A 21,486-nucleotide genomic window follows, 5' to 3' on the forward strand; every position below is an offset into this window, starting at 1 on the left:
TTAGACATAGTCACGGTAGTTATTAGAACCTCAAAACAGGCTGAAGGAAAGCTTTCTGAAGAAAAAAACCTTAAAGTATAAGCTCACTGCCAAATGCACGTTATGACTGCTTGTTAAATGATGAAAATTGCCTTTAATTACCAGGGGAACTGGTAATTCATTTTAAAAAGTAGCAACATAACTTGTTTAGGGACTAAAAAAGTTTGTCTCTGAAGAGAATGTGTGATTCAAATCGACTCCCCTTTGTCTTACTATTGATACTTTTGAGTATTTGACTGCCCCATAAGCCCTGACTGCCCATTTGAAAACAATTGGCAAAGCTACAGCCCTATGCCTCAGCCCTGCTGAACCTCTGGAACAAATTTTACACACAATTACACAGCGTTGAAATCTGGTGCTCTTTGGAATCGCTTGTCTACAACTTCATAGCAGAATGGAATTCTCTAACATAAGTTTGAAACTGCTTATCACCGCTACTGCAATGATAATTTCGCAAAATCTATTTGTATTTTGCAAATGTGTTGCAATCCTTCACCGTCTTTGACAGAATTTCCTTTCTCATTTTACAAGTGAGGTAGCAAATGGCACTCAAAGTTCTCGTTTTGCAGTCCTGAACTGGGCCCCCTCTCCTGTATCTTTATCTGCAGATAGATGATAAATAGATAGATAGATAGATAGATAATCTGCATCTGTAGTTTCATCATCCTTCTCGTTAATGTATTTGTGAACATGTTTCATCTACAACTTAAGTGATAAAAATTAAAATTGACAGCATCTGCTTTCATGAATCTCTGCCCTAGTAAACGACAATCATATTGGTAGAGCTTATTTCCAAAATTGTCTTCATAAAAGCATTTACATGACGGCAAAGGAAAATGGTATAATCCAAACTAGATTATTTTTTTAGCCAAGTTCATTTTACCTGTGTTAGCTCATTTGTTCCTTCATTTTTTTTCATTTCTCCATTCATTCCTTCAGTCAATCATTCAAAAATATGGTTCCATCATTTTAGTTAACTGAAAAATAGCTACATCTGGTGGGGTTCTTTTCAGAGGACACATTCTGTGCAACATGAACAGGGTTCAAGTTCCACAGACACAAAACTACAAGCAGAGAACTCTTGTTACTAAGTTGTATTCATGACATATTTGTACGTGCTGCACAGATATCCAGTTCACACATTCATTTATTTTTTCCAGCTGTACTGAGGTATAATTAACCAAAAAATTGTAATATATTTACAGTGTACAAAGTGATGATTTGATATACACATATATTGTGAAATGATTAACATGATCAAGTTAATTAACGCATCTATTACCTTCCATGGTTACTTTTTTCCCCTTTTTTTGAGAATGCTAAGATCTACTCTTTTAGCAGAGTTCAAGTATACAATACAAAATTATTAAATATAGTCACCATGCTGTACATTATAGCCTCAGAATTTATTCATCTTATGATTTAAAGTTTGTACCCTTTGACCAGTATCTCCTAACCCACAGCCTCTGGCAACCACAGATGAACTCTCTGTTTCTATGAGTTTTTATTTTTTATTTATTTATTTATTTTTAGATTCCACATATAAGTGATACCATACAGTGTTTGTCTTTCTGTCTGGTTTATTTCACTTACTATAATGCCCTCCAGTTTCATCACTGTTGTTGCAAGTGGCAGATTTCCCTTCTTTTTCATGGATGAGTAATATTCCATTGTATACATACATCACATTTTCTTTATCTACTTATCCATCAATGGACACTTAGGTTGTTTCCATAGCTTGGCTACTGTAAATAATGCTGCAATGAACATGGGGGCACAGATATCTCTTCAAGATAGTGGTTTCCTTTCCTTTTTATTTATACCCATAAGTGGGATTACTGGATGGTGTGCTAGTTCTAGTTTTCTCAGGAGCCTCCTTACTGTTTTCCACAGTGACTGCACCAGTTTACATTCTCACCAACAAAGCACAAGGGTTCCCTTTTCTCTACATACTCACCAGCACTTGTTATTTCCTGTCTTTTTGATAGGTGACATCCTTATTTATTCATTTATGCATCTGTTCTTCACTTACCTATTGAGCAGGTACCGGTGCTGGGCACTGTCTTAGATGCTGAGGATCCCAAGATGAATCCCAAGACAGACAAAGTCTATCCCTCATGGAACTTCCATGCCTGTAGAGAAGACACTCAATAAGCAGATATATGGATGGATAGATTTTATATATATATAATATTTATAGAATTATCACATACATATTCATCGTTAACATCTGTAGATAACAATGATATATATTATATCACGGGTAAAGCCAATATTTGACTTTTCCTGTCTCGACAACAGTCCTATATAAACATCCACATTCTACCTCTGCCCTTTTAGCATTCAGCACTTCAGGAAAATTCTGGCGATTGGAGAACAAAAGGGCTGCAGCATAATAAAAGGTAACAAAGTTCATTAATGATTGGGATACACATACAAGTGTTGCGTTTTGCCATTTTTTAATTATATTATTTTAGAAAAGAAGACTCCAGGGCCCCAAGTTGTTGCTGGTTGAGTTGTTTCTCTTCTTCCCATCACATGAACACAAATATATAGAATTCTAAAGGCCCTGAGAGATCATCTTCTCTCACCACATTATTTTACAAATGAGGAGAGTTAGGTTCAGAAACATGAAGCAATTTACCCAAGATTACAGAAGTAGTTGGGGGAAGAGCTGGACTGGATTCCTGTTCTAGTTTTACATCCCTGGGAGAGCACAATAGTAACAATCTATTTTATAATACTAATGAGAAGGCAGACTCAGCTATATAAAGTGCGAATTTGAGGTTGTAAACTAGAAAATCGAAAAGTCTATTGAAGGTCGTTTTCTTTTCTTTCTCTCCCTGCCTCTCCTAGGGAATGAGACAGATTTTCTTTACAAAGTTGAATGACTTTCTGACATGGTTGGGAAACTGAATCGGAGCTGAAAATTGAGAAAACAAGACACTGGAGAAAAAGAAATTAAACTCAGGATTATCCCCCTAAACACAAGCCAGCTGGAAGGCACTTTTTCAGAAAAATATACCAGGAGTCCTGAAACGCTCATGCCCTTTGACTCAGAAATGCACTTTTAGGAATTGGTCCTAAGGAGATAATCAGAGATCCAACTAAAGATTTATATTCAAGGATACTCATCACTGTGTTGTTCATGACGGCAATATATACATATTTTTAATACACATTTATATATTTATATAACAGACTAAACATCCAACTAACAAAGCCATGAGTAAGTAAAGTATGGTATGGATTTTTCTCTGATTATTAATGATGTGAGAGAAAATGCTCACAATGTAAAGTTATATCAGAGATTCTCAACTGGGGATGACCTGCCTACCAAGGGACACTTGGCAATGTCTGGAGTCATTGCTGGTCACCACAACTGGGGGGAGGGGCACTACTGGCAGCTAGTGGGTAGAGGCCAGGGAAGCTGCTAAACATCCTATAATACACAGGCAACCCTCTCCCCCTACAACAAAGGATTATCCTGTCAATAGTGCCACAGTTGAGAAACTCTGTGTCAGATGGATAAAACACACACAATGCTATGAATGTTGATTTATCTCAAGCTTTAAGAGGATAAAACAAAGACATCACTTGGTGATAAAATTATGGATGAGGTTTATTTGCTTCTTACACTTTACTTTCCTATTCTATCATGAACATGTATTATTCATAGAGTCAATTAAAAAATTTCAAATAATCCTTCAAAAGCTCTCTGCAGTCTCTTACATCAAATCAAACTCCTCATCTCCACCCTCAGGATCATGCATAATTTGGCCCTGCCTGACCTCTGGAAACCTTCTTCTTCCCCACTTTTCATCAAGAACTCTCCACTTTAATTAGACAGGTTTCTCCTGCACCGCCAACCCACCCTTCTCATTTGCTCATCTCCTTGATCATCTGTGCCACGGGGTAACTGCCCACCTCACGGGATTGTTGAGAGGATCAAACGAGATAAAATGTGCAGAAGGATTTTATAATTGTCGAGTGCACAAATGGTAGTTTTCACTCTGTCACCATGCCCACCTTCTCTCCAGCTGGACTAAACCCATCCATGATTCAGCTCCTAACCCATGAAGCTCTTTTTCTATGATGTCTATCCTGACTTCCCCCAGGCTGTTTTGGGGAACCGTGAACCCTACAACTTTGCCACCCTAGTAAGAGAAAGGTTGAAGTTGAAGCATAGTTTCCCAAAGTATACTCCTTGGAACACTAGTCTCATATCAGTCGAGGTTATGTCAGGAAATACGTGGTACTTCAAATTGGGCGATTTGAGGGAAGTTTAACAATGGGCTATTCACAGAGATGAGGGCAGAGTGTAGGGAAACCACAAGAGATAGAGCAGGGCCCCCAGATCTAGTAACAGCAGGGACCTGTGACCATCCCTAGGGGAAAGAGGGTGGAACGATTTACTGAATCCATAATCAAGAAGGAAAGAGTCCTAGGGAGAAGGTTCCAGATAGGAGCTGGGAGTTCTGTCCACAGACACAATCAAATATAAGTGACCCAGCAGAGTGTGATCCAGAGAATAAACAGCGTAACCCAACTCTCCTTCCTTCCTCTAATCACCCGCAGGTAGGCCTTACTGGCCAAACCAACCCAGAAGTTAAGGTGTGTATCAGTCAGGGTTCTCCAGAAAAACAGAATCAATATTGAGAAAGAGAGAGAGATTAACTGTAAGGAATTGGCTCATGTGATTGGGGTTGGGGTGGGAGGTTGATAGTGAAATCTTGAACTAGAATTTCTCCTTCAGGAAACCTCAGTTTTTGCTCTTAAGGCCTTCAACTGATTGGGTGAGGCCCACCCACATTATAGAGGGTAATCTGCTTTACTTAAAGTGCACTGATTGTAGAGGTTAGCCACATCTATGAAATTCCTTCAGAGCAACATCTAGATTCACTGTAACCATGACAGAGGTCAGCCTCCCTCGCGAGCACACAGCAGAGTGAGGGAGGGTTGAGGGCAGACCTGGAGGAGCAAAGAGGAGACAGAAGCTCTCCAGCACAGTTTTAACGGCCACCTTGTGAGCAAAAGTGTTCCACGGGAAAATAAATTTGAGAAACACTGAGTTAAACAAAGTTAAACCAATTATATTCCTGGTAAAATGAAGAGGGGAAGCACTGTGAACAAGAGAGGTGGGATGTGCAAAGGCTCACGGTTAATAAGTGGGTATAAACGTACACTGCGGGTGTCAATGGTCTTATGAAGCTGGAGTAGGATGCCCAAGTGGAGGAGGGCAGGCAGGGGGCCATTAAATGGAAGACTATACAGGCTGAGGACTTCAGCGTATATAATTAGGAGGTTTAATTTTATTCAAGAGGTAATTGAGAGGTATTCTGGGCTCCTTAGAATGGGAGTGACCTAATCCAAATAAAAGCCAAAGAAAGTATTCATGCTGCTATGTGTAGGATGCATTGGAATAAAGACAAGAAACTAAGAAGACAGAAAGGAGGCAGCTGATGCCCTGGGATCTAAGGTGGCCGTTCATTATTATGGGATTATGGTGGGAATGAAAAGGAAGCAGGAGAGCCAAAAAAGCTTCCAGAGAAAAAAATGCTTAGTGGCAGGCTTGAAGTAGAAAGGAAAGGAGGGAGATACTTCTAAAGTTGGAAAATAACTGCAATGTTATTTCATCATAATTAAAGGTCTAGGATATTCATGCAGTCCAGCCAACTCCAATCAGCAACCAGTTCTCTCATCCCCAACAAAAATTAGAAGATGCTTTATGTGAGAGGTCAAAATAACACAACCCCCATCCACTCCATTGTGCCACCGGAGAGCCACTTCTTATAATAATATAATAATTGAGACTAAAATTGCAGAACCTTCTTGAGGAAAAAGCTCAGAAAAGAATAAACTCATAATGGGAAATAATCAGTGTAATTGAAGAAAACTGTGGAAGGATTGTGTTACCAGATGCAATAAGAGAGTGCCTTTCATGATTGCAATCGATGAGGACCTCCACACTCCAGCAGGCAAAGAATCAGGAACCAGGGAAGAAAGGCCATGTGCATGTTTTCCACAAAATATTAGTCTCCCGTGCCAGCACCTGAGCTTTTCATGGAAATACATAAAGCTGTGTCCCATTCTCCATCACAGCCTCCAATGAGGACACAGGTAAAGCCTCACTCTCTCCAACCACCCAACCTGCCACAGTGGACAGGGAAGACCCTAGGAAAGAGGTTTTGGCACATACCATGGCCCAAAGGAATGGCCATTGTTCTTAGAGTTGGATGATACAGACCCTGGCTCTGCCACTCGACTTGAACAAACCCCTTCACCTCTCTGAACCTGCTTCCTCACCTTTAGAATGGAGATAACTTAAGAGTGATAACACGATTACATAAAATAATGTAAATAAAAACATTTCATGGACTGAAAAATATAATCCGGTTTATGGTATTACTGTTCATTGGGATCCTTTTGCTATCAGCAGTCACCCCGACCTCCACTGGCCCCACCTTGAGTACAAAGGGGCATTTGGAGCTCGGGACTTGGGTGCACTGAGAGACACAGAGAGACGCTATCCACAAACGGATTCTCTAGGGTCCCCAGTGAGTGGGAGAAAAGTACCAATGGACCAGAACTCGGTTTCCTCCCTTCTTCCTACCTGGTTGCCATGGAAACCCCTAGTCATACTTCCAAAGATTCATTTGACCTGCCATTTTGATGTAATAGAAACAGAAAAATAGGTTTTAATATAGTTAGAATTAAAGACTTCTATTAATTGCTTTTACAGAATTTTTCTGCCATTTAATTAAGAAAAAAGCAAACAGCAGTAATTTTCCCCAAAGGTCAGTGAACAAGAACATAGAGGTAATTTCTCTTCTCTCAGAATGGCTTCAACTTGCCTGATAAAATACCATCTCCCCTGAGTAAGAAGTTACTGTTTTCCCAGAAGATGTGGCAGAAAACTAGAAAATGTCAACTGTGATGACAGTTCCCATTACAGGGGGCCTGAGATTAAGCAGAAACTATGAGCTGTGTCCTCTTGCCACATCAACCATTAAAGATTAGAAGAGGGACTTCCCTGGTGGTCCAGTGGTTAAGACTCCATGCTCCCAATGCAGGGGGCCCGGGTTCGATCCCTGGTCAGGGAACTAGATCCTGCATGCCGCAACTAAGAAGTCCGCATGCCGCAACTAAAGGTCCCGCATGCCGCAACTAAAGATCCCGCGTGCCGCAACTAAAGATCCCGCGTGCCACAACTAAGAGCCCGCATGCCGCAACTAAAAAAGATCCCACATGCCACAATGAAGATCCCACACGTGGCAACGAAGATCCCACGTGCTGCAACTAAGACCCAGCACAGCCAAATAAATAAATAAAATATTAAAAAAAAATAAAGATTAGGAGGGATCCAAGACCCAGAAGTTACCAATGATATCAAGGTAGTCCAGTCAGCGGGTCATGTTAGCAACTCCAAGGGTTCTATAAAATTGAGAGAGTACATTTCAGACTGTGGATGTGATGAGCACACAATGAGAGCTCACGTTATTTATTGAGTGCTGACAATGTAGGCTAGGCACCAGGCGGAGCTCCTTCCCTGCATCAGCCCACTGAATCCTCACAAAAGTCTCTTAAAGTAAGTGTGATTATTTGCCTCCACTCTACAAGCAAGGAATCAGAGGTTTAGGGAGTTAAGTAAGTAAATAGCTGAAGCCCTCAAAGAGAATAAGGAGCAAAGCCACCATACCAGTGTGGACAAGTATCATAAGAATCCCAAGGTCAAATCAGCCTGTCCATAAATTCAGGGTGATTATCATCAGCATCTCAAAGTTCTTGCATTTAACTCTTCCTGCTCACACAGACCCTCAAAAAAACTCCTCCCACCCCAAAATATCAATAAAAGCCTTCAAAAGATGCCTCTCCAGTGCCCATGGACCAGCTTGTCAGCCAGTCAGCACCTGCCATTTTCACAGTCCTTTCTCCTCCAGTTCCCTCCATTGATGTCTTTGCTAATGCAGCCACTAGGGGGAGACTCAATGCTGACATGGCTGATGGACATCTTGGAACAGCCTTGCCCCTATCTCCTCCTGGTCCAGAGTTGCCAGTTTTGAAAATGCCAGAGTGGTCCTGGGTGCCACGGAGAAATGGGGACACTGGCTCTCATCCTTTCACAGTGATGCCCGTTGTCACGCGGATCCTGAAGCAGCTGAGTGTCTGGTCCTCCCCTTCCTCATGAGGGTTCAATACCTGACCCTCCTTTCCTAGTTTTCCCCAGTCCCCTTCCCTGCACCTCAGGCACAGAAGCAAACACAAGAGGACAGAATATCGAAGTCAGTTTACACTAGGGTATTTTTCAGAGCACCTTTCATAATTAAAACTTCTATAATTCAAGAATAATTTTCCTGTAGGATTGACAAAGAATAGCATCATGTAGTTTTGTTTATCAGCAACCGTAGTAACAGCATAGCGTTTTCGATTCACTCAGTCCTCCAGTTTTAAACATATGTGATTACGGACTTTTTTCTTCTCATTTGGGGAGGTTCACATTAGTTCAAATTTTGTTCCAGAAATAAGACTTTGTAAGTATATTTTTAACCACATTTATTTCATATTTACATAATCCAAATTCACATAAGCCTATATTAATACATGAATATTTCAGTCCTTCCCACTTTCCGCCTGTTTCTAAAGAGGAAGGAATCTTACTTGAGAGTTAAGCGCCGAGTTTCTCCTATGGAGTGTGGAATCTGGGAAATGAGATGATTCTCAGAGAAATAAAAACAGATTATCCACCCCAGAGGCCCAAATGTATCACAGAGGGTCAGATACTGGGAGCGCTAGCTTTAGGAAGGTATGACTGTGTATGAACAGCTTAAGGATGGAAAAGAAAGAGGTGGTGAATGAAGGAGTATCACCGTGGTGAGGGTAGAGTTTAGAGGACAGGACAAGAAAGAGATACCTAGCTCTATACTTGATTGGGGACTCATAGTCAAGAGACCAAAAAGCTGTGCCTTTTGGCTTCAGGGAAGAGTTTTCAAAGACTAAAGAGAAAAAGGGAAGAGAACATTTTATATTTTCATGAGCCACTTCCAGAGAGTTCTTAGGAGTGCTGTTATAAGGCATCATAGAAAGACTGAGAACAATAAAGATGTCTAAAGAAGATGCTCTTTTAAGCTTTGCTAGCATTAACAATGTACTCTCCCCTTTGGCATTTTTTTTTTCAAGAGGCTGAGTAAAGATGTGATTTGCTGTCAATTATGTTTTTCTGCCACAATACTGTTTCTTTGAAGGCAACATTGCTCAGAGACTGAGCCATATAGGGCTTCAGGTGCACTCATGTTATACAGAGTAACAAAGAACTCCCTCTCTTTTCCGGAAAAAAAAATGGCCCTCAGGCATATCATACATATAAACAGATACCAACCAAGGCCACCAACTTTTGAATCTCAGTATGACGTGAACTGGGACATATACCATAAAAGTTGAGTGCCATCTAGAATCGGCGCTATCTTCCTTCATACCAGTAGGCGTGTTTAAGATACTCAGACCCATTCAAATACTCTGGATTTTTCACAGCAAATACTGCCAAGAGATTTGTGTTTTCTGGGTAGTTTTAGATACGTGCCTCTCCATATCCTTTTTTTCTTCCCTTATTCTCATCTTTGGGACACAAAGTCAAATTTTACAGATCTCACTCCACTCTATTGCTGAATCCATCCCATTCTCCCTGTTTAAAAATAGGATCACAATCACCTCATATGACTGCTCCTATCAGTTCCTAGTGGATTAAAACAACTACCATTTATTTCACTCATGATTCTGGGAGTTGGCTTGTTGTTCTTCTGATCGGGGCTGGCTCAGTAGATCCCTGCTGGACTTCTGTGTGCTTCTGGCGTCAGCTGATGGACAGGTGATGGCTGGATGATCTAAGGTGGTCTCACTCATATGCTGGGCGGTTGGCAGGCTGGAGTGACAGAGCCATGTGCCTTTCATCATCCAGCAGGATCGCTTGGGTTCCCTCACACAGTGGTCACAATGTCCCAAGACAAACAAAAGCAGAAGCCGCATGGCCTCTTGATGCCTTGGTTTGGAACTCACTTGATGTCACTGGTCACAGCAAGTCCCCAGGCCAGCCTCAGTTTCAAGGATCGGGAGATAGACTCCATCTCTTGATGAGAGGAGCTGAAAAGTATTGAGGCCATTTTTTGCAATGTATTCTACTACTGTTGTATCTGAATTCACTGTACCCTACTGCAGAGAATGACACTGTAGCTGAAGCTTCATGCACTCTTCCTGCCATTTACTGGCCGCTCCTGGATAGGGAGCAGTATTTTGGCAAAGTTCCTATCAAGACTACCAAAAGGTAACCACTTACATGGTGTGTGTGTGTGTGTGGTAGTGAAAGACCTGCGTATCTGCTAAATTCCAGTAGAGCCATTAGCGTTGCTGTATGGTCTGCAGGGAGAATGTCCCCTCTTATATATCTTCATTAACTGGTTAATCAAGTGGAAAGATGGCCCTTAGAAGAGGACTCTGCCATAACAGAGTGGGACATAAGACATACAGATGAGACATATCGAAAAGGATGAATCCAGAGATTGGAGACAGAGATAGCCAAGGTCCCCCGGTGGAGAATGGGAGTGGGGTTGGGAGGGAAAGGGCCCTTCACTAGCTACAGACCGATAGAATGTCCTAGAAATTTGAGGGGGCTGCTACTAACAGATAGTAGGCACAGGAAATGGTGATGGAAAATTCCAGTCACCTCACAACTTTATCTAGCCCCTTTTTTCCTAGCCTACCCTCTCCCTTCCCACCTCCCCCATCCTCACTACAATTCATTGATCCCCATTTGCAATTTGCTAATTGATGTCTGCTTTGTCTTAATACCCTGCCAGCGCCTGACACAGTGACCAACTCATAAAGGTAGTCAGCAAGAATGAATGATGGTTGGGGGGGATGAATTGGGAAATTGGGTTTGACATATATACACTAATACGTATAAAATAGATAATTAATAAGAAGTATAAAAGGTAAATAAATAAAATAAAATTCAGATCAAAACCAAAACCAAAAAAAAGAATGAATGACGGCAAGACCCAGACCCTTGAAATTAGTGAGTTGACCGATTCACTTTTTCCCTGAAGTTTTCCCTAGGTCTGAGTGATTAGGTAATGCAGATCAACATCATTCCCAACCTTCATCGATTCTTTTATAATTAACTTCTTATAAAGTGGTGCTCAACAAAAGCTTGTTGGATAGAAGGATGGATAGACAAATGAACACCAACGGTGGGAAGGAATTCTGAGGTGCGAATACAGCAGCAGTCAGAGGTGGAGCCTGGGACAGACAGGGAGGTTGTCGAGAGGCTTTCACTGAAGAAGAGACATGGGGAGGATGAAAACATTCCCCCAGCTGCTCTGGAGCAGTCAACTCACACAACAGCAAACCTGGTACTTTTATCCTCAGGATGTCTCTGAAAAGATCTGGCCTCATGATCTTGGGTTGTTTTAGTTTTGAACCATGACTTTGCCAGGTAATGTTTTAAAATGCGAGCTTCCTTTGAACAATTTTTTGCATAGTCCTTTGGCTACTCAGTGAGTTCTCTCCAAAATCTGATGCTCATTTCCACATCTGTGTTGTCCACAACATCGACAACATTTGTACACTGTAATAGAATAATAAAATCATGTAGCTTACAGACATCTGTAGCTCTTGGTGTTTTAGAAACGCAGACCTGTAGTATCAAAATTTTAATGGATAAAACCTGTAGCCATCATTTTATTTCTCTGCCTATGCAATCCAACAACATTACAAAAATCCCGTCATACAACATAAACTGTGGCATCAAAAGATAACTTCAATAAATGAAATATTGTTCTGTCCTTTCTGTTTAATTATGTAGTCCCAAATCCAATCTTGGATTGAAAGCCACTTGATTGATTTTGAAACTGTATATGTCGGGAATAGTCTCTTCAATATTATAACCAAATAAAGAAGTTAATAAAATCGACTTTTTTTAAAAAAAGCAAAACCTGCTCATATCTGGTATCTTCCTTCTGTAGAGTCTGACATTCAATAGCATATTTTATTATTTTATTTCAATTCAGTATTCAAGGAGAGCTTTTGAAACCATTTTGATTACCCTGACAGCTGAAATAAAATTTTTACAAGAACAGCATATTTGGAGCCAAAGATCGGGTTGACACAATGAATGCAATGATGAAAATCATTTTACAGCAGCCCAGCTTAGCATATTGGCTTCATTTAAAATTTATATCACAAGGGTTTAAAAAAACAAAAAAAAAAAACAACACTTTTCCTCTAAAAGAAAACAGTAGCTTTCAATTCTTTCTGTTGGCCACAAAAAGTCCTAAAGCTCTGGAGATCTGAATAGTTATCAGGAGAGAGTCCCAGAAACCCATTACCCAGCATCTCAGAATTATTTCCAGAGGTTTTCAAAAGGAAAGATATCCTGGGAGCTACACAATTAAGAAATTAGTCAATTATCAGAACAGTAGTCTCCTATAGAGACTTAATAAACTGTGCTTGAACATGTGAAATGCTCCCAGTAAAAATCTGCCCTCTCAAAACTGTGTTCTAATGGGCACTGACGCAGCAGTGGTTGCAGATTCAAATTGGCAATCAGATTCAAGACACATTGCAGGCTTTCGTCTCCATTTACATCCCTTGGTAGAAGGTTAGAGGGGAGGGAACAGCATCTTCATTTCATCAGGAACCTGTGGTACACGGAATCATGGCCCCCCAAAGATGTCCACATCCTAATCCCCAGAACTTGTGAATATGTTATGTTAAATGGAGAAAGGGAATTTAAGTTGTAGATGGAATTAAGGTTGATTATCAAGCTGACCTTAAAATAGGGAGATTATTCTGGATTGTCCAGATGGGCCTAAAGCAATCACAGGAGTCCTTAAAAGTGGAAGAGCGAGGCAGAAGAGATTAGAGTGATACAATGTGAGAAGGACTCAATCCACCGTTGCTGACTTTAAAGATGGAGGGAGAGACCACAGCCAAGGAACGCAGGCGACCTCTAGAATTTGGAAAAGGCCAGGAAATGCAATCTCCCCTAGAACCTCCAGAAAGGAACACAGACCTGCCAACACCTTGATCCTAGCTCCATGAGATACGTGACAGACTTCTATCCTACAAAACTGTAAAGTAGAATGTTTATGTTGTTTTAAGGTGCCAAGTTTGCGGTCATTTGTTACAGCAGTGACAGGAAACTCATACGACACTCAACAGGTACCCAAGTGCACAGCTTATTTTGTCCCCACACCCACGCAGGAAATGCAAGGCTGCCACAGAATGACATCCAGGGTGTGGACAGGTCACCTTGACACAGAGACGCCACGGCTACAGCTTCCTGACAATCTTTCATATGGTGCCAGTGATACAGGCCCCAAAGCTGCATGTCAGCCCCCAGCAGCCCTGGTCCAGGAGCGGTCTCCCAGACCAAGGCCTCACAACAAACGCAACAGGCACAATATGCCACATTCATTGATCGCTGCAGCCTGCAGAGACACAGGACTCTGAAGTCCTTCTCACAGGAGGCTGGGATCAGCCCAGGGCTGAAGTGAACCCTTTCCTCACAGTTATGATCCCAATGTCATTATATCTACTACATTCTAAACCTGAGGAATCTGTCATTGTTTGAATCTTGGGTACAAGTAGGACCCCCTCCCCACAGACATCAAAGGCCAAGGACTTGCTTTCCCTGGACACAGGCAGCTTGGAAGGACACGGCAGTGTTTCAGTGCTCACTAATTCAGTGTTCCTTGTTACTTTATGGAACATCACTACCACACGTAATGAGAATCAGCTGTATTTAAATCACCAAGAATTGGGACTTCCCTGGTGGCGCAGTGGATAAGACTCCGTGCTCCCAATGCAGTGGGCCCGGGTTCAATCCCTGGTCAGGGAACTAAATCCCACATGCATGAGGCAACTAATAAGGAGCCAGTGAGCTGCAACTAAGACCCGGTGCAACCACATAAATAAATAAAAAAATAAATAAATAATCAGCGAAGGATTTAAAAAATAAATAAATAAATCACCAAGAATTATGCAGGAATAGAGCTGGAAAGAATGACAGGCAGTCTGAAGATTTTGTCAAGGGAGAAGAGTGACACACGCACCTGGAGATGAGCACAACACAGAGTAGCAGGTGGTAAAGTATGATGCAATGAGATGCAAAGCTGGAGGACTGGAGGAGGGAGGAAGAAAATTCTGGAAGAATCAGTGAAGAGCAATTTAACATAAGGAATGAGCTAATATCAGAAATGGGAGACATCAGGGGCAGGTTTGTGACAGAAATTTTTTTTTTCTTGGTTGTTGACTAGCTCTAAACCTCACCGTGTCTGTGGTCACCCCTTCCTCCTATCTGTTTGGGAGCCTGGCTTCTCTACCCTCCACACAAGGACAATAGCGGGTCAACCCTCTTCTCAACCTCCACGTTGGGAAAAAGAAAAGATCAGCTTCTGAGTACCGAAGCATAATTCTATCTTATGACTCAATATGTCACAAAATAGAATCCATTTTCTTTTGCTATTTCTATATAAACACCTCTATTATGTCCATAGAAGACAAAGGTTACCTTGTGAGAGAAATTATTCATGAGGGAAAAAATTAGAATTTTGAACAACCCTTTTAGGTCACCTATACAGACGTATGAAAATAGGACTTCAATCTATACTAGATGACGAATCCAAAAAGATGAAAACATAATCAAATTGCAGTAGCACTCCTCAATTTAATTTAACCTTTGAGGGGCCTGGTCAATGGTGTCTTAAAATTAATTTCACCCAGTGATTCTCCAGGAAACAGAGAGAAAGAACTTATATTTAAATATATGCATGCACATTTATAAACATACTGTAGTTTATTTGCCTTTATGTTTTTTCTCCCAACAAAGAATTCTAGATTGCTTATTAAGGCTTCTCAGCTTAAAAAAAAAAAAAATCTCTGGAAAAGAGGCTTCATTCTGAAAAACTCCAGGATTAGTGTTCAATCCTGAAGTACTTCTGAAAAAACTTTCACCAAAAAATGTAAATTTTACACTGCCCTCATTATTAAGCCAACTTGTAATGGGTTTTTCTTAGGGTTTTAGCACTTATGAGATTCCTGATTAAAAATTCACCAAAAGTTTAATATCCAACAATAAGTTCAAAGAAATACTCAGACTTCCTTTTCTAAACTTCTTTTGAGTTTGTCATTTAATTCCTTTAAAAAATATTAAAGTAGAAATCAATAACCTACCAATTTGACAAGGTTCTTCCACCTGTAGGAACAAGAAAAACTTAATAAATTGTCGGCACTAACCAGAAAAGATTGACTATATAATTTACCCAAAGTTTAATGGAATAGCTGAACTAGGGGACACTGGGGAGAGGTGTTTCATGGGAGAAAAAAAATGAGCTAATTCATATAAGAATTATTAAAGCCATACTTGGAGCTGCTGCTCAATTAAGTTTAAGAAGGAGTAATACTACTGCCAAGGGCTGGCATGAGTAGCAGGAAGCAGCATTATAAATTGGATCCAACTTTCTGGAAGGCAATTTGGCAATATATATATATAAAAAGCCGTAATAACAGAAGACCTCATTGAACAGGACTTCCGTTTCTTGGAATTCACCTGAAGAAAATAAAGGAAGGCTGTAATAAAATTACACTGTTCCTTTTATTATTTTAAATAAATAATTTTATTATTGCACAACATTGATTACTCTGTTGTTTAAAACTAGAGAAAACTAGAAACGATGAAAATGCTTACCAATTAAGAATTGTTTAAATAAATGGTCTTTCTTCTCCTACCCTCGCCCCCTCCAGTCTATTTCCAACACAGCGGCCAACATCATCTTACAATTAAAATGTAATGACTTGAATGTTAACTTGACTTACTGTGGTGATCGTTTCCCAGTATATACAAATATTGAATCATTATGTTGTACACCTGAAACTAATATAATGTTATATGTCAATTATACCTCAACAACAATAACAACACTTTAAGGCAATAACGATGGCTATGTCACTCCTGTGCTCAAAACACTCCAGTGGTTCCCCTCAATCAGGGTCAAAGCCAAGTCTGTATCATGCTCTAGTGCACATTTTGCACAGTCTAGAGTTGCCATTTAAGTGGCTCTTCCTTGAGCAAGTGTATGTGCCCCCAAGTAACCTTCCATCTTCACTTTAGACACAGAAGAGCCTAGGATCTTAGCTCCCTTGTGAAGGACATTCCATTTGATATTTGCCTTGACACCCTCCTACATACATTTTAAAAAATATTTTCTCCAAAATTGTAATTATATTAGAGATACTGAGCAGAAAGCTGTTTTTGCCAATCACCACCAAGTGACTATCATCTCTCATCTGGACTATTGCAAAGCTGCCCACCCTAATTATTCTTCCTACTTAATTTATTCTCCACACTACCTTTCTTTTTTTCAAAAAAATGGTCATAATTTCCCCATGCTTAAAATACCTTCCCATTTCTCTGCAAATGAAGATCCAAATTCCTGATGGTCAAGGTTCTAAAACAGTGCTATATAACAGAAATATATTGGGAACCATGTATTGAATTTTAAATTTCATAGTAGCCATATTTTTTCAAAAAGTTTCAAAATGGTAAAAATAATTTTAATACTATATTTAATTTTAGTCAATCTATCCAAAATATGATCATCTCAATATGTAATCAATAATTCAAGTAGATCTTAAATGTTATCACTACAAAAAAGATATAGTTATGTGAGGTGATTGATGTGTTAATGAACCTTACTGTGGTAATCATTTTGCAATATATATACAGTGCATCTCAAATTGGACAAGCCACATTTCACATGATTCACAGCCCCATGTGGCTAGGGTCCGTCATATTGGACAATGCAGCTCTACAACAGGGGTCCCCAACTGCCAGGCTGTGGACTGGCACAGCAGGAGGTGAGTGGCAGGCGAGCAAACGAAGCTTCATCTGCCGCTCCCCATCACTCCCCATCGCTCCGCACTACCAGCTGAACCCCCGCCCAACCCACCGCCATCCCCGCCCATGGAAAAACTGTCTTCCATGAAAACGGTCCCTGGTGCCAAAATGGTTGGGGACAGCTGCTCTACAAGGTCAGGACTATGCCCACCTCTTCAGCCTTCTCAGGCTATAGACCTATTTAACCTTCAGGTACTCAAAAATCCAATTCTTTGAACTTTCCTAGTCCTTTATACATGTTGAGTTTTCATACAACAAATAATTTCAAAGAAGACAACCAAATTTTTTAATGGACAAAAGATTTGAATGAGGACTTCCCTGGTGGCGCAGTAGTTAAGAATCCGCCTGCCAATGCAGGGGCCATGGGTTCAAGCCCTGGTCCAGGAAGCTCCCACATGCCACGGTGCAACTAAGCCCATGTGCCACAACTACTGAGCCTGAGCCCTAGAGCCCGCGTGCCGCAACTACTGAGCCCGCATGCCTAGAGCCCGTGCTCCGCAAGAGAAGCCACCGCAATGAGAAGCCCGTGCGCTGCAACAAAGAGTAGCCCCCGCTCGCCACAACTAGAGAAACCCCACGTGCAGCAAAGAAGACCCAATGCAGCCAAAAACTAAAAATTAAAAAAAATTAAAACTAAAATAAAGGTAGGAGATTCAAGATGGTGGAGGAGTAGGTGGACGTGTTCATCTCTCTTCAAGGATGCATCAGGAATACATCTATAGATGCAACAATTCTCACAGAACACCGGCTGAAAACTAGCAGAAGACCTTGGACACCGGAAAGGACTATAAAGATCCCTGCATAACTGGGTAGGATGGAAAAAAGGGAGGAGGACGAGAGGAAGCAGGATGGGACCTGCACCCTGGGGCAGGGGAGCTGAAGCAGAGGAGAGATTCCCGAATTCGGGAAAACCCCTCTCCTACAGGGAAATCAATTGGGACAGAAGGGAAGCATTTGAGGCTGTCAGAAGAGGGTGACGTGGCTGACCTGTGGCAGATGGGACAGAGTGAGAAATACACAGATGGTCCATACCACAGCCCTACGTGCCCCAGACTGGGATGTGTGTTCACAGGTGTGTAAGGGGGCTGGGAGCTGGTGTGTGGGGATTGGAGAACAGGCCCGGAGCGAGAACTGCTGTTGGCTGTGGGGAGATGGACTGAGGGGACGGGAGGGAATGCCTACAGAGGAAGACAGGACTGCCATGGAAACAGGGCGCTACTGCTGAGTCACACACAGGGGGAGGAGTCACTACTGTAACTGCTCTCTCCCCACACGCCAGCACCTGCCGATGACAATAAAAGAAGCCCACTCAGGGCTGGCTCTTAAGCGCCTGATGCCGAGCAATAAAAAAAAGCCCCCTCAGAACTGGCCCTCACGTGCCAGGTGCGGGGCCATAAAAAAAAATAGTCTGGCCAGGGCTGGGCCTCACGCGACTTACGCCAGGCACCAGAAAAGGCCCTCACTGGACATATCTCTTGCGCCTGTGGCCATTGGCTTCCCTGTGCATATGATGCCACTGGGGCTCCCGCGATCCAAGCCGTCATACCTTCTCTGCACCCTGTCTTCACAGGGGCAGACCCAAGAGCTCCAAGGCAGCTTCAGGACCAGACTCTTGTGGGTGGACCACACGCAGAGGTGGGGATAAAACCAAAGCTGAACCCCAGGGACAGGGTGACTAAGGAAGATAGAAAATCTTTCCATCAGCTGTACAAGCTACAGATTGAATCCCCGTGATCAGCTAGGTAGACCCTGCATCTACGAAAAATCTGAGTAGATAATGAGTGTTCCTGCAAATGAAAACGGCCTAGCTCTGGCAGCTGTGGACTTTAGGGGCAAGCACACGCAGAAATTGGGCCAGATCAGAGTCTGAGTGATGCCCTCAGGGCCCACAGCAGGTCCAGAGACCAGCCCAGAGGCAGAGGAGAGCCTTTTGGGGAGGCAGAGGTAGGCTGTGGCTCATGGTGTGTGCAAGGACACTTACAGCAGAGACCCCAGGGAAACATAGTTATTACTATTAATTTTATTATGTTTTGATTCATTCTGTTGTTGGGTCTGGCTCTTTTTTTTGTTTTTTGTTTTGGTTTCTCTTTTTTGTTGTTGTTCATTTGTTGTTGTTTTAGTATTTTTTTTTATTTAGTCTTTTGGGATCTCTGTGTTTTATAACATATTTTTTTATGTATTTCTATTTTTACTTTGCTTTTCTGTTGTTCTGTGTTCTGTTCTCTTATTCTTTTCTTCTTTTTAATATACCTTTCTTCTTTTTTAAAAAATATATGTCCATTTCTACTTTGCTTTTCTGTTGTCCTGTGTTTCTTCTCTTTTTACTTTATTTTATCATTATTTTTTTAAATCATTTTTATCGGTTTGTTCTGTTTCCTTGTTTTATTCTTCAGTTGGCACACTGCTTTGGTTTTGTTTTTAGATTATGTGTTTTTGTTAGTTTTAATCCTAATTGTTTTATTTCGTTTTCAAGTTCTTCTATTTGTCTGGTTGTTCTCTTCCTTTTTGTTTTATTTGGTTCTGTTTTTGTTTCTTTTACGTGTGTGTGTTTCCTTGTTTCTGTTTTTGTTTGTTTGATTCTGTTTTTACCACTTCTCTGGGGGTTTCGTTTGTCTTTTTTTTTTTTCTTTAATATATCTTCTCTTTTTTTATATATTTCTATTTCTACATTGCTTTTCTGTTGTTCTGTCTTCTTTCCCCTTTCTCTTTTTCTTTTTTTAATCATTTTTGTCGGTTTGTTTTGTTTCTTTGCTTCAATTCTTCAGTTGCCATTCTGCTTTGGTTTTGTTTTTTGTTTTTGTCAGCTTTCTTTTTAATTGTTTGATTTCGTTCTTGGGTTCTTTTGTTTGTCTGGTTGTTCTCTTACTTTTTGATTTATTTGGTTCTGTTTTTGTTTCTTTTGTGTGTGTGTGTGTGTGTGTGTGTGTTTCCTTGTTTCTGTTTGTTTGATTTTACTTTTCACCATTTGTCTGGGATTTTGTTAGTCGTCGTCTTCTTTTTTTTAATCCCCCTTTTTGCCAGGATGAGTGAATTGTGGGGTCTTGGTCCCTTGACCAGAAGTCAGGCCTGAGGCTCTGGGGTTGGAGCACTGAGTCCAGGACGCTGGATCACTAGAGAATTCCCGGCCCCAGAGAAGATTAACTGCCAAAAGCTCTCATGCAGGCCTCTATCTGAATCCAAGACCCGGCTCCACCCAACTGCCAGCAGCTCCCAGTGCTAGACGCCTCACACCAAACAACAAACAAGACAGGAACACAAACCCACGCATCAGCACACAGACTACCTAAAGTAATACTAAGCTCACACACACCCCAAAACACACCACCTGACATGGCCCTGCTCCTCAGAGGGAAAAGACTCAGCTCCACCCACCAGAACACAGGCACCAGTCCCCCCCATCAGGAAGCCTACACAAGCCACTGGACCAACCTCACCACCGGGGGCAGAGAACAGAAGCAAGAGGAACTATGACCCTGCAACCTGGGGAAAGGAGACCTCAAATACTGTAAATTAGACAAAATGAGAAGACAGAGAAATATCTTGCAGGCAAAGGGCAAAAAACTCACAAGGCCAAATAAATGAAGAGGAAATAGGCAAACTACCTGAAAAAGAATTCAGAGTAGTGATAGTAAAGACGATCCAAAATCTCGGAAATAGAATAGAGAAAATACAAGAAACGTTTAACAAGGACCTAGAAGAACTAAAGAGCAAATAAACAACGATGAACAACACAATAACTGAAATTAAAAATACTCTAGAAGGAATCAATAGCAGAATAACTGAGGCAGAAGAACGGATAAGTGACCTGGAAGATAGAATGGTGGGAATAACTGCCACAGAGCAGAATAAAGGAAAAAGAATGAAAAGAATGGAGGACAGTCTCAGAGACCTCTGGGACAACATTAAACGTACAAACATTCGAATTACAGGGGTCCCAGAAGAAGAAGAAAAAAAGAAAGGGTCTGAGAAAATATTTGAAGAGATTATAGTTGAAAACTTCCCCAACATTTGAAAGGAAATAGTCAATCAAGTCCAGGAGCACAGAGAGTCCCATACAGGATAAACCCAAGGAGAAACACGCCGAGACACAAAGTAATCAAACTAACAAAAATTAAACACAAAGAAAAAATATTAAAAGCAGCAAGGGAAAAGCAACAAATAACATACAAGGGAACTCCCATAAGGTTAACGGCTGATCTTTCAGCAGAAACTCTACAGGCCAGAAGGGAGTGGCAGGATATATTTAAAGTGATGAAAGGAAAAAACCTACAACCAAGATTACTCTACCCAGCAAGGATCTCACATTCAGATTACACAGAGAAATCAAAAGCTTTACAGACCAGCAAAAGTTAAGAGAATTCAGCACCACCAAACCAGCTTTACAACAAATGCTAAAGGAACTTCTCTAGGCAAGAAACACAAGAGAAGGAAAAGACTTACAAAAACAAACCCAAGACAATTAAGAAAATGGTAATAGGAACATACATATCAATAATTAC

The 21,486-nt window shown here is 41.1% G+C and overlaps 1 long non-coding RNA gene across 1 annotated transcript in view; it reads left to right on the forward strand.

The window, feature by feature from the left end:
- The window catches only part of LOC309620030, a 28,850-nt gene extending 13,710 nt beyond the window's left edge, over nucleotides 1-15,140 (forward strand). The window contains exon 2 of the long non-coding RNA XR_014239388.1: nucleotides 40-15,140. This is a non-coding gene — a long non-coding RNA (uncharacterized lncRNA). The remainder of the gene's footprint in view (nucleotides 1-39) is intronic.
- The last annotated feature ends 6,346 nt before the right edge of the window (nucleotides 15,141-21,486 follow it).

This window comes from Balaenoptera borealis, assembly GCF_965194805.1.
Source record: "Balaenoptera borealis genome assembly, chromosome: X".
NCBI classification, from domain to species: domain Eukaryota; kingdom Metazoa; phylum Chordata; class Mammalia; order Artiodactyla; family Balaenopteridae; genus Balaenoptera; species Balaenoptera borealis.